Source organism: Neovison vison, chromosome 4, assembly GCF_020171115.1.
Source record: "Neovison vison isolate M4711 chromosome 4, ASM_NN_V1, whole genome shotgun sequence".
NCBI classification, from domain to species: domain Eukaryota; kingdom Metazoa; phylum Chordata; class Mammalia; order Carnivora; family Mustelidae; genus Neogale; species Neogale vison.
Genome location: NC_058094.1, coordinates 144,319,122 through 144,333,116, shown reverse-complemented (window position 1 = coordinate 144,333,116; position 13,995 = coordinate 144,319,122).

Genomic DNA, 13,995 nt, shown 5'->3' with positions numbered 1-13,995 from the left:
CAAAAATGAAAATAGTTGCAAAACCCAAGAATGTGAGATTGGATTTGCATTAAAATCAATTAATTTATCACAACAAAAGATTGAACTGGAAAGATCATAGGATCAACTCAAAAGATGAATCTGTAACCCAAATGCTGGTCACCAATAGAGTACAATGGAACACTATATGAACTCTATATACTATGATCCACAGAGCAGGGACTGGACTTGGACTCTTGACCTTGACCACTAAATTCAACATTCCTCGATGGCTAAAACTCCATGCCCTTGAGTAGCACACCTTGCAGTAAGGGAGACAGGATGCTTTCTGAAAGCAGGGACTCAACTACAAAGACTGGCCAGGGCCAGACCAAGCCAGTCCGCACCAAGATGGAGCCCAGAGCCAAATTCTCACCGACTTTTCCCCTCATTCTAATAGTAACAATCATATCCAGGGATACAGATGGTACATATTAATTAGACACACAATGCATGAGGAAGCACGACTTTTAAGTGCACAGGTGCTAAAAATACCCGCCTCTCCAAGCTTAGACATCAACCTTTTCTCACCTAAGTTTCTTTAAGAAACTCTCCTGACCTCTCCTTGGAAACTCAGCCTGAGGATTCTTTCTTTTGTGCTCTCTTGTACTCCAGCATAAGCCAGAAAAAAGCTCTGCCTGAAACTCCTGTTTGACCTCTTGTCAATTTCTGTTGCTTAGAGAGTCCAAAGGCCACAGGAACAATGGTAATGAGTAAACTGTAGCAAAATGCCGCAACCCAAATGAATCTTACATACAATCTTAGCAAAAGAAGCAAGACACTGAAGAATAACTATAGCATGATTCCACTTATACAGCTTTTAAAAAATGGGCTTTAATAAAAATATAGCTTTTAAAAAATGTAATCATATTCTTTAGGAATGCATACATAGCAGGTAAAAGTATAAAGAAAATAAATTTATTACTGTAAATATAAAAACACTATTACCTCTAGGAAAGAAAGAAGGGACTGTGAATTGATGGTGGTGTAGGAAAAGATATCAGGGTTCAAAGCCAATAGTCAAGAAAGAATTCTTGAGATATCTTTGGTGCAAAAAGGTGATTTTATTATAGCACTGGGACAGGACCCATTGGCAGAAAAGAGCTGCACTGGGGTCATGAAGAGTAGCCTATTGTATACTTTCAAGTTGGAAGGAAGTTAGGGATAGCATAAGTCTCTTAGGAATTTTGGAAAGAAGGTTTCCAGGACCTTAGCTATTGTGCAGGAAGGGTCCTTTATTGCTATCTAATAAAACCTGAGTCATGAGACCCTTCAGATGTATATTGGTGGGTCATATGCTTGGGGGATGATTGCCAACATGTATCTTGGTGGGGAGAGATAAAGGAAGTTAAAGAAAGAATTTTTTTTAAGATTTTATTTATTTATTTGACAGAAAGAGAGAGCACAAACAGGGGGAGTGGCAGGCAGAGGGAAAAGCAATCCCAGGGCTCAATCCCAGGACCCTGTGATCATGACCTGAACCAAAGGCAGAAACTTAACCAACTGAGCCATCTGATGCCCCCCAAAGAATTTTTATATGCTAATGTAGAGTTACAAGATCCTGGGGGTTGAGCTGAGATTGTCTTTTGTCCTTAGCAAAGTCTTAACATGGAGGCAGTTGAGTTCCTAGAGAAATGTTACCCTGCTTGTTTCACGGACTATCAATGGGCTGTAGATAGTACTGAAATTTAATAAATTCTCTTCTGCCTTTGTTCCCCACGTCAATGGGACACAGGGAGGGTTTGGGGAAGTGCTGTCAGTGTTTAATATCCTGATTTAAGTGGTGGTTACTCAGGTGTTCACTTGGTAATTACTGTCATCGTTAAACTTCATTTAAGGTTTATGCACTTGTAAATATGTATCTTACATTTCACACACACCCCCCCCCAAATCTTTTTCAAGGAAACCTTTTGAGACTCTCAGAAGTACAGCTCCAATGGTGGCATTTCAGGCACCATGTCTGACAAGTAACAGGAAAGATGTTTTGGGGTAGGCTGGGCAGATCCAGACTTCCTTCAGACACATGACATACCCAACCTTTTACTCTCCTACTGACATAGGCAACTCCGTGTATACAGGCCAGCTCACTAGACTGAAAAACCTGGTCCTGGTCATGTATGCAGTGGTCAATTGATTTTTGCTACAATCTTTCGGAACCAACCAAGCCAACATCATGACTACTTCAACCATAACAGATCTTACATTTAAATTGAAGGCATAATAATTATTTTTTATGTTTTTTTAGAATTTTTGAGTCATGCAAATTGATGAGCATGATCCCAAAGCCACTAAAACGATTATTCATGCTTTATAGTTTGTCTGGTCATGGGTCATAAGAAATAAGAAATAAAACCTACTGAAAGTCAATGATGGAAAATAAAAATGCAAAACTTAGTATTTTTTTGAATGATAACAACAGCTCATCAGAGAAGAGCCTAGCAGTCGTCATGGCAACAGTAATACAGGAAAGTAAGCCTCCAGCCTCCGAGTCTCCTTTCTCTCTCTCTCCTAGTACTGGCACTAAATAGTAAAGAGCCGTCCCAGATGAGGTGTAAAACCCATAATGTTTATAAATTAGTCTCAGTTAACTCATACAACAACCTTGAGTTTCTAAACAAATAACATGTTGATGAATGTTAAGAGAGTAGGGACGTCTTTGATGAATGTACAGTGCATCTAGGTCTCATAAAATAAAATAATACAGCATATGGTTGGTTTTACTGATGGTCTGTGCATATCAACCCTGACTGGCATCACGTATAGTTCCAAATGTTGGATTCGCTCCATCTTTATGACACTTTACTGTAATACACTCATTTCAGCCCTCCCATATAGACTCTTATTCTTGGTCTCCAATGATCACACAGCTTATCTATTGTACAATGAATAGGCAGTACGGTATTCTGGTTAGGATAGTGAAATCTGGGACCAGAGAGATCTAAGCTCAAATTTGAGCACTACCAACTTATTTGCTGGGCAGTCTTGAATGAATTAATTAATATTTCCAAATTTCAAATTCCTAATCTGGAAAATGGAGATGACTATAATTATAATACCTCTTGCAGGATGGTTGTGAAGGCTAAATGAGATCATGGGTATAAAGGCACTTAGTGGGGCACCTGGGTGGTTCCCAGGGCACCTTGGGTCTGCCTTGGGCTCAGTTCATGATCCCAGGTCCCAGATGGGGATATCCGGATCCAAACCCACATGGGCTCTCTGCTCAGCATGGAGTCTGCCTCCCCTTCTTCCTATGCCCCTCCCCTCTGCTTGTGCACGCTCTCTCTCAAATAAAAAAAAAAAATTTAAAAAGCACCTGACACATACTAGATACACCAAATATTATTTTATTATTATTATACATAAAATACTGTCCATGGCCTCTAGCTATAGCTATTTCAAGCAATATTTGAATGTCACAGAAAATTTTAGTTCTTAGAATTGTAATTCTCAGCCACTTTATTCAACTTTTGTTTCAATTCCTGATTTGGTGTTTTATTTCTCAGTTAATGCTTGGAAGCACTATTCAAAAACCACTCTGCCAGCCCTCCTCTATAGCTGTCACTGCTTATGAGATTTGTTTGGGTCCCAATCTCAATCACAATTAAGAGCGGCAATCCTGGCAGGCTCGGTTGGTAGAGCATGTGAATCTTGATCTCAGGGTCATAAGTACAAGGCCCACGTTGGGTGTGGAGCTTACTTAAAAACTAATAAATAAGTACAATGTGGGAATATTAAAAAAAAAAAAAGGAAAAAAGGGGCAAGTTTTCTAAAGGACAAGGCTAAGTTTAATTCTTATTCTGACCACAGTTTGGTAAGTGAGATAGAGTACAAGCATGTCGTGTCTATGAATATAAAAAAAATGGGGTATTGGGCAACTTGCAAATCTATTTGATGTACCATCGGCTAATGGCTATGATGGAGGAACATAGACTTGAGTCAGGCCACTTGCCCTCTCTTTTTTTTTAATCTAGGTATAACATACACACAGAAGCACAAATACTTTGTGTAAAGCTTGATGAATGTTTACAAAGAGAAGACATTCATGTGCCCATTGCCCAGATGAAGAAATAGAACATCATCAGCACAAAGGAAGCCTCCCTTACACCCTTTCTCAGTCATTACCACCTTCTGTGGGAGTCACTTTTCGGTGATTGTCAATTACTTCTGCCTGTCTTTTAATTCTGCAAATAGAATCATACATATACTCCTATGCTTGGTTTCCATTTATCAACAGTATTCTTGTGAGGTGATACTGTGATTTATAATAAGAAATACATATATCATCTTTGACTCCATTTCTGGCTCAGAGTTCCTAAAACCCTTGGAATTTCCTGTGATTAGAGTGGTGCCCTTGTTATGTCAATGAGGTAACTTCCAGAAAGCCTTGGTTAACCTGAGGCTAGAGGCTGGCTGCTGTGCACCAATGACTTGATGAGCTGGTAGCAGAGTAGGCAAACGCTCAGGTTTAGCAGACACTGGTTTGCCACTGCACCAAAGTGGTTTTGCCAAACTACACTCTCACCAGCAGTGTATATGAAGCTTCCAGAAGCTTCTCATTTTCACTAATACTTGGCAGGTCTCTCTTTTGAACTTGACCTTCCTGGTGGGAGTGCAAAGGTATGTCACTATGGTTTTGATTTCATGTTCTTCATAAATAATAAGGCTGTGCCTGTTTTCATGACGGGTTATCCTCTTATGAAGTGCCATGGCCAGAGCTTTTGCACAGTTTTCTTCTTCTTTTTTTTATTTTTTTCCATTTTCTTTCTTTCTTTCTTATTCATTTATTTTGTTGTTGCTGTTGTTGTTTCAAGTTTTTATTTATTTTTTTTATTTTTTATTTTTATTTTTTTTTAAAGATTTTATTTATTTATTTAAGAGAGAGAGACAGTGAGAGAGAGCATGAGCGAGGAGAAGGTCAGAGAGCGAAGCAGACTCCCCATGGAGCTGGGAGCCTGATGTGGGACTCGATCCCGGGACTCCAGGATCACGCCCTGAGCCGAAGGCAGTCGTCCAACCAACTGAGCCACCCAGGCGTCCCTCAAGTTTTTATTTAAATTCCAGTTAGTTGGAGGGCGCCTGGGTGGCTCAGTTGTTAAACATCTGCCTTCAGCTCAGGTCATGATCCCAAGATCCTGGGATCGTCGAGCCCAGCATCGGTCTCCCTGCTCAGGGGGAAGCCTGCTTTCCCTCTTCCACTCCCCCTGCTCATGTTCCTGCTTTCGCTGTTTCTCTCTCTGTCAAATAAATAAATAAAATCTTAAAAAAAAAAAAAAAGAATCTTTAAATTCCAGTTAGCTGGGCACCTGGGTGGCTCAGTCAGTTAATCATCCAACTCTTGGTTTTGGCTCAGGTCATGATCTCCTGGTCAATATTTCAAGCACCCCCCCCTTCAGGCTCTGTACTCAGCATGGAATCGGCTTCCCCTCTTTCTCTCCCCTGCTCCCTGCTCTCTCTCACTCTCTCTCTGAAATAAATAAATATTAAAAAAAAAACCAAAAAACTCTGATTTTTAAAAAATTTAAAAATATAAGTTCCAGTTAGTTAACATATAGTGTTGTAATGTTAGCTTCAGGAGTAGAATTTAGTGATTCATCATTCACATACAACACCTAGTTACACATTTTTCTAGTGTCCTTTTTTACTGATTGATAAGAATTTATATAACTCCAAATTATTCTGGATGTGATTCCTTTGTCAGATATCGATACCACAAATCATTTCTGTCAAGAACTGCTTTTTCTTCTTACTTCCGTAACAATGTTTTTTGAAGAATAGACGTTCTTAATTTTAATGCAGTACAGTTGTTCAAATGCATAGTGTTTAAGAAAGGCTCTAAGTTAGGGACAGCTGGGTGACTCAGTGGGTTTAGCGACCCATTCTTGATTTTGGCTCAGGTCATGGTCTCAATGCTGATGCGGGGCTGGGGAGGCTCAAGCCTCCAAGCTCACTGGGGAGTCTGCTTGTGGATTCTCTCTTCCTTTCTCTCTGCCCTCACTTTCCTGCTCCCCACCCTTCTTTCACTTTGTCATGCGTGTGCTCTCTTTCTAAAACAAATAAATAAATCTTTAAAAAAATGAAAGTCTCTGAAGTTGGAGAAATATATGTTAAAATCCTAGTTCTGCTAATTGTTTTACTTTTCTAAACTCGAGTTTTCTCATCTATAAAATGGGAATAGTAATCTCATCTCCCACATAGTAGTGCTAAGAAGATTTAAGAGGACCATTTGTGCAAAGCATCTAGAATAATACTAGGTATGCAAACTGTCTACTCATTATCAACTAATACTCATTATTTTATTCCCATGTTAAAATATACATGTAGTAAAACATAGATTCACATCATGGGTAAACATAAGTAATTTGTTCATATTAACTGTAATATGTGAACAAATTTTCTGACACTGATATTGTATTGCAGGCTTGGATCCCACAGTGGAGTTGAAGAGAATTTCCTTGTTGTCTAGAATCTAATTGATTTGCCAGCCTAATTGATTTTAAGTCTTCGGTTTCTTTCTTTCTTTCTTTCTTTCTTTTAAGATTTATTTACTTATTTAGAAAAAAAGAAAGAGAGAGAGAGAGAGCACCTGAGTGTGAATGGAGGAAGGGACAGAGGGAGAGGAGGGGGAGAATCTCAAAGAGACTTCTTGCAGAGCACAGAGCCTGATGTGGGGCTTGATCTCACAATCCTAAGATCAGGACCTGAGCTTAAATCAAGAGCTGGATGCTTAACCGACAGACCAACCCAGGTGCCCCAAGTCTTCAGTTGTCTTAATCCATTTTATTGTATGAATTATGCTCTAATGTAGTAAAATTCCACAGCATTATGCAGATAAAGCCTTTGAGAAAGGAAACAGTGCATTATTCTTTTAACCTTACTGGGAAAACATTATGATCACATTTCAACAGTTATTCATCTAGATTTAATTGAAACTTTGTTAAACAATTCCCTGAAAGTAAGGTAAGCATTTCTGGGAATTTGTTGAAAACACTATAGTATCATTTGTTGGTCTTAATTTTGTAAATGATATTCTGGCTCCCCAAGTTACTAGAACAAGAGCTAGGGTTGTTCTTCCCCAGGTGAACTTAAAATTGCAACAAACATGAAGACAACAGAAAGGGGGTAGGGAATGATTTGATACAGTGGGAGGTGGTCTTAAAAATTATAAACTGACTTCTTTATTTCAAGATTGTTTCATAACATTATCATTCTATAAAGTTCGTGCAGAGATTATCCAAGTAAGATGAAACTGGAAGCAATGAGTCATGATGACTACAATGAAAGAGTTGGTATTTACTGAGCACTACCTATGGCTATGCCTCTCTTCAGTGCTTCATATGGATTATCCCTTTTAACCTTCTTGGCAAACCTCCAGAAGGAGTACCATTTTGTACCCATTGTATAGCTAAAGAAACTGAGAGCCTTGGAAAGAATAAGTAATTTGGCTACAGTGACACAGTTAACAAATGATAAGCCAGGATTCAAACCCAGGTAGCTAGATTCAAGATCTGGCATTTTTTTTTTTAAGTTTTTAAAATTTTATTTATTTCTTTGAGGGAGAGAGAGAGAAAGAAAGAGAGAGCACAAGCAGGTTTGAAAAGGCAGAGAGAGAGGAGGAAGCAGACTCCCCACTGAGCAGGGAGCCTGATGCAGGGCTCAGTTCCAGGACCCTGAGATCATGACTTGAGCAGAAGGCCAACGCTTGGCCAACTGAGCTACCCAGGTGCCCCAGTTGCTTCTATTCTATTCAATTATTAAAATGGCTGGTTGAAAAGTGTTTTTGTGAGTGATCAGATATTCAAGACTTAGCCATCTTGACAACCTAATCTAGATATTTTGTCAGTTGCGCACAAATCTCTTTTACTATATATTCCAGTTATCTGTTGCTGTGTAACAAGCCATCCCAACTTCATGGCTTCAAACAGGAGCCATCATGTATCTGTGGACAGGTCTTTTTAGAGGTGGTTTTGCACTGCTCCGCTTTGGGCTAGTGGGGTGGATCAGCCCAGGGGCTGGAGGATCCATTTACAAGATGGGTCACAAACATCGCTGCAAGATGGCGCTGGCTGTCAGCTGGGAGTTCAGCCCGGGCTGTGGAATGAGGGCTGAGTTCTTCATCTTAGGGACTGTTTGGACTTCCTCATGGCTTGGTGGCTGAGTTCCAAGGACAAAAATCTCAAAAGAACCAGGCACAGGCTGTTGCCTTTTCTGGCCTAGATTCACTTCTGCTTCTGCATCACGCGACATCACTTCTGCTATAGTCACAGCCTGCCCAGATTCAAGAGGAGGAAACATAGTTCCCACCTCTCTGCAGGAGGCGCCTTGAAGCCACACATTGAGAGAGCCTGTGGGATGGGAGACACTGTGGCCATTTTTGGAAAGTGCAACCTGCCACACCATATGTGTTCATTCATTCATTCATCCAATAAATATTTATCGAGCACTGAATTAGGAGTTGTTTTTGCTAGTAAGGAAAAATATACGCTCACCGTGTGGTGAAGGAAATAGGCCTTATTCGTACAGTTACATAAATAGATCCATGATTATAACAGTGATAAATGGTGCAAATGAGAGACCATGAGGGAGTGTGAGGAGATCTCAGACGTCAGTAAAGGCTTCTTTCCAGAAAAAGAAATGTGAGTTACACTGAGCTCTAAGGCTGAGGAAGGGTACATTTCTCAAAGGGCATTCCATGCACAGGGAACAGCATGTGAAAGGCCATTCGGCAGAAGGGAGGGACGTGGTGAGAGCAAGGACACAAAGAAGGCCTGTGTGGCTGTAGAAGCGAGTGAGAGAGAAAGTAGAAGTTGAGGCTGGAGAGGCTGGTTTGAAGAGTTGGTAGAAGATCAGGCAGGGACACCCCAAAGCATTTTGCCTTTAGTCTTGAAGCAGAGAGAAGCCATTGAAGTGTGATGAGCAGAGGCAATGGCAGAATCAGATTTGCATTTCAGAAGGTCACTGTCCTCAGTGTGAAGGGCAAACGGGAGAGGGCTAAAGCAAGGAGAACAATGATGTGGTTATTGTCATCATGTTTCAGGCAAGAGGTGATGGGTTGCATAGACCTGCCTGGTGATAGAGATGGAGAGAATTGAGCAGATTGGAGAAACAGATGGGAGGTCCCTCATTCACTTAGGTCTCTCCTCAAACACTGGATTCTGGTTCTCTAGAGTAATAGGGGTCAAATCTTTTTTTTTTTTTTTTTAAGATTTTATTTTATTTATTTGAGAGAGAGAGACAGTGAGAGAGAGCATGAGCGAGGAGAAGGTCAGAGGGAGAAGCAGACTCCCCATGGAGCTGGGAGCCCGATGTGGGACTCGATTCCGGGACCCCAGGATCACGCCCTGAGCCGGAGGCAGTCGTTTAACCAACTGCGCCACCCAGGCGTCCCATAGGGGTCAAATCTTAATAGCATTCGAATATATGCTACTTAGCCCAGCCTCTGGAATGTGAGATAATGAATGAGGGTTTGTGAGAGGATGGGCGGATGGATGGATGGGAAAATAAGAAAACAGACACACCTCCCTTTCAGTTCCAAGCTCCTTAGTTCTCTCCTGCCTTAGCACTTAGTGCTTTTACTCAAATTTCTCTCTTCTTGCGACATCTGCCTTCTTGGTCTTACTTCTCTCCACCCCCTGGTTAACCCATCCTTCATCAAGGGAGCATTCTCGGATCTCAAGCAAGTTGGATGTTTCCCTTCTGTCCTTCAGAAGTAATCTCTGTCAGATGTCAGAACTGACCACACTGCATTGCGATACTCAGTTTATCTGTTTACCTGATTGTATGAGCTCCTTCGTGCAGGGACTGTGTCTTGTTCACAACTGTAACCCCAGCAGCTAGCACAGTGTACAACCTACACGTTGCACTAGTTAGTATTGGTTAATATCAGTGAATGGAGGGAATGAATTCTATGTGTGTAAGACACCCACATGCAAAGGGGTCATAGCTGATGTTCTGGGGGTGGGGGTTGTGTGTGGAATTAGGCGTACAACTAACTAGTCTTCTTTCCCAAGTGGTTGCCATTGCCTTTGCCAGGGAGTAGGCCAGAAGGTTGCTGGTGAACTGTCTTTACTTCCAGGTCTCCCTCCCCACCATGCAGCCACCCTTCACCCCCAGCCGAGAATCTGCTGTAGCACTGGAAGGAATACTTTGCTGAGATTTCAGAATTCCCCATCATAAATAACAGTAGGAATGAGCTGGGCCTGAAAAATATTTAAAAGCAGGTGTTTTCAATAAAAAGCTTAGTATGTAGAATACCTTTCCCAATAGAATAATTCGCTGAAGCACTATTTCATGCTTTTAGTGGGGACACTAATGAAATATACTCATGAAACTTGGAAACACTACCAGGTGAAATGCATAATGATTTAGGCCAGTGCTTCTTAAACTGCGGATCCACACAACATGTCCTTTAGCATTTGTGAGTTCTGCAGGATAATTTTTTTTTTTTAAGATTTTATTTATTTATTTCACAGACAGAGATCACTAGTAGGCAGAGAGGCAGGCAGAAAGAGAGAGGGGGAAGCAGGCTCCCCCCTGAACAGAGACCCCCCCCATGTGGGGCTCGATCCCAGGACCCTGGGATCATGACCCAAGCTGAAGGCAGAGGCTTTAACTCACTGAGCCACCTAGGCACACCTCTGCAGGAGAATTTTTAATTTTAGTTTTTAATTAGGTGCTAATTTAAAAATTAATATGAACCTACCTCAAATTATCTGATAGGATGGGGGAAACAGGCTGAAAAGAAATACTGACAAACAGTTTTAGAACAGAGGAAGACTTCATCTATATGATTTTTTGATGCTCAAAGATCCACCAAAGACTTTAGCCTTAAATGTGTTGGTAAGCATGTCCAACTCCACTACCCACGCTAATGTCAAGATGATAACACTCATTCCACAACTACTGTTATTTAACTCTTCCTAGATTTAAAGATAGAAAATAAAATACCTCTTCTTTTTTTTTACAGTGATAATTTGTGACTGAAAATCACTTTCATAGAATAAGATGTTAGTTTCTCATTTCCTGACTACAATACTGTCATTTGAAAATGATATAGTGTTTCAGAGTCATGTTGTGAAGTAATAGCACATAATAGAAGTAGTCTTTTTTTTTTAAGTTTCACTTGTTTAAGTAATCTCTACATGTCATGTGGGGCTCGAACTCATGACCCTGAGATCAAGAGTTACATGCTTTTCCGACTGAGCTAGCCAGGCACTCCAGAAGTGGTCTTTCTATGTAAATTCATTCATTCATCCTTTTGATATGTGCCAGATGCTGTGCACCGTTCTCTGGTTTGGAGATGCAGCAGTGAATCACAAGTCGTCTCTGGGCCTGTGCAGCTTATGTTCTAGTCAATGACATCTAGGCACTAAGTAAAGCGAAATCACGTTGTGGTCCAACTGTATAAAGAAAAGTTTTACAGTAGTTTGGAGGGAGAAAAGCAATCAGAGAATTGAACTGCCACAGGGCACATTGTAGTCCAGACATTGTCTCCCTAAAAAAACCTGTGCCAGGGATGTCTGGGTAGCTCAGTCAGTTAAGAGCCTGCCTTCGGCTCAGGTCGTGATCCCGGGGCCCTGCCTCAGGCTTCCTGTTCAGTTGGGAACTTGTCTCTCCCTCACCCTCTGCTGCTCGCCATGCTTGTGCTCTCTTACTCTCTCTGTCAAATAAATAAATAAAAACAAACAAACAAAAAAAAACTGTGCCAGATCAAAACGGTGATATTCACCGTGAGAGAAGATTTTTTTAAAAAAGATTTCATGTATTTATTTGACAGAGAGAAAGAGAGAGAGCAGGGGGAGAGGAAGAGGGTGAGGGAAAAGCAGGCTCCCCGCCAAGCAGGGAGCCTAATGTGGGACTCCATCCCAGGACTCTGGGATCATGAACTGAGCAGCCGCTTAACCGACTGAGCTACCCAGGCACCCGAGAGAGGGCTTTTTGAGTTGATCTTGTCTTTATGCATATCATATCTTGTGGCATCATATAAATGAATAAATAATATTTAAGGAAAATAGTTTATTAGATGGTATCTTTGAATTTCTCAGTTGTATTCTGGAAGACGTTAATTTGAATTTTATGAGTTTGGCAGTTTGACCTATGCTTAATTTCTAAATAACTTTTGGGTTAATAATTTCATGAGTAGGTTTTCAAAGTATAAGCATTGGGTGTTTACATTTAATTTTGTAAACAGTTTTATTCAAGTATAATTTATATGCCACAAAAGTCAACCAGTGTAACTGTGCAGTTGAATGACTTTTTAGTAAGTTCCTACAGCTGTGCAATCAAATGCGGTTTTGGAGCACTTTAATTTTCCCCACAAGATCTCTTCTGCCCATGTGAAGTCAATCCCTGGTCCCCCCTCTAGCTCCAGGCAATCACTTACCTACTATCTCTAGTCTCCTTTTCTGGAAGTCTCTTGTACATGGAATCTTTTGCATCTGGCTTCTTTCATTTAGCACAATGCTTTTGACAGTCATACATCTCATAGCCTGTATCCAAGGTTTTTCATGTCTATGGCTGAATAAATTCTGTTGTTTGGATAAAACACATTTTATTTATGCACCAGACATTTGTATTATTGTCTAGCTGGTCTGACAGTCTGTCTTTTGATTGGCCCGTTCATTTTTTTTTTTTTAAGATTTATTTATTTGAGAGAGGGGTGCGGGGGAGGGACAGAGGGAGACAGTCTCAAGCAAACTTCCTGTGGAGCATGGACTCAAGGCTCAATCTCACAGTTCAGTTCACAACTTGAACTGAAATCAAGAGTCTGAAGCTCAACCAACTGGACCATGCAGGTGCCCCTTAAGTTTGAAATATGTCTGTGTTGGGGCACCTGGGTGGCTCAGTGGGTTAAAGCCTCTGCCTTTGGCTCAGGTCATGATCCCAAGGTCCTGGGATCAAGCCCCGAGTCGGGCTCTCAGCTCAGTGGGGAGCATGCTTCCCCCCACCTCTCTCTGCCTGCCTCTCTGCCTACTTGTGATCTGTCTGTTAAATAAATAAATAAAAATCTTTAAAAAAAATATGTCTATGTTTAGGGGGGCCTGGCTGGCTCAGTTGATGGAGCATGTGATTCTTAATCTCAGGGTCATGAGTTTGAGCCCCACATTGGGTATAGGAATAAGTTAAAAATAAGATCTTTTTTTTTTTTTTAAAGATTTCATTGATTTATTTGAGAGAGAAAGAGAACACAGTAGGGGGAGGGGCAGAGGGAGAGGGAGAAGCAGACTCCCTGCTGATAGGGGAGGCCTACTCAGGACTCAGGGATCATGACCTGAGCTGGGGGCAGATGCTTAACTGACTAATCCAACCAGGTGCCCCTAAAAATAAAATCTTTTTAAAAAATGTATATGTTTATTTTCACACTGAATTTTTAAAATTAAACTTTTTATTTTGAGATAATTATAGATTCACACTCAGTAATATAATACAATAATATGGAGAGGTTCTTAGGTACCCTTTATCTGGTTTCCCCCAGTTGGTAACGTTTGCAAAACTCTAGTACTATAGCTCAACTAGGATATTAACATTGATACAGTCAAGATACAGAATGTTAGATACAAGGACGCCCTCAGTCAGTTGCCTTTTTGCAGCCACACCCACTTACCTCCCATAACTATTCCCTTCTTAATGCCTAGCACCTGTTGTTAATCTGGTCTCCATTTCTAACTTTTCTCTTCCTCCCTCCCTCCCCTGTCCCTCTCTCTCTCTCAATTCTTCCTTCTTTCCTTCCTTCCTTCCTTCCTTCCTCCCTCCCTCCCTCTCTCTATTTTTCTCTTATATTTTAAAGTTATCTTTACATTCTAGGTGGGGTTCAAACTCATAACCCCAATAGCAAGAGTTGCGGGCTCCACTGACTAAGTCAACCAGGCATCCCTGGTCTCCATTTCTAGAATTTTGTTATTTGAATAATGTCATATAAATAAAATCATGCAGAATATAATCCTCTGAGACTGTTTTTTTTTTCTCTTTCCACTCAGTGTA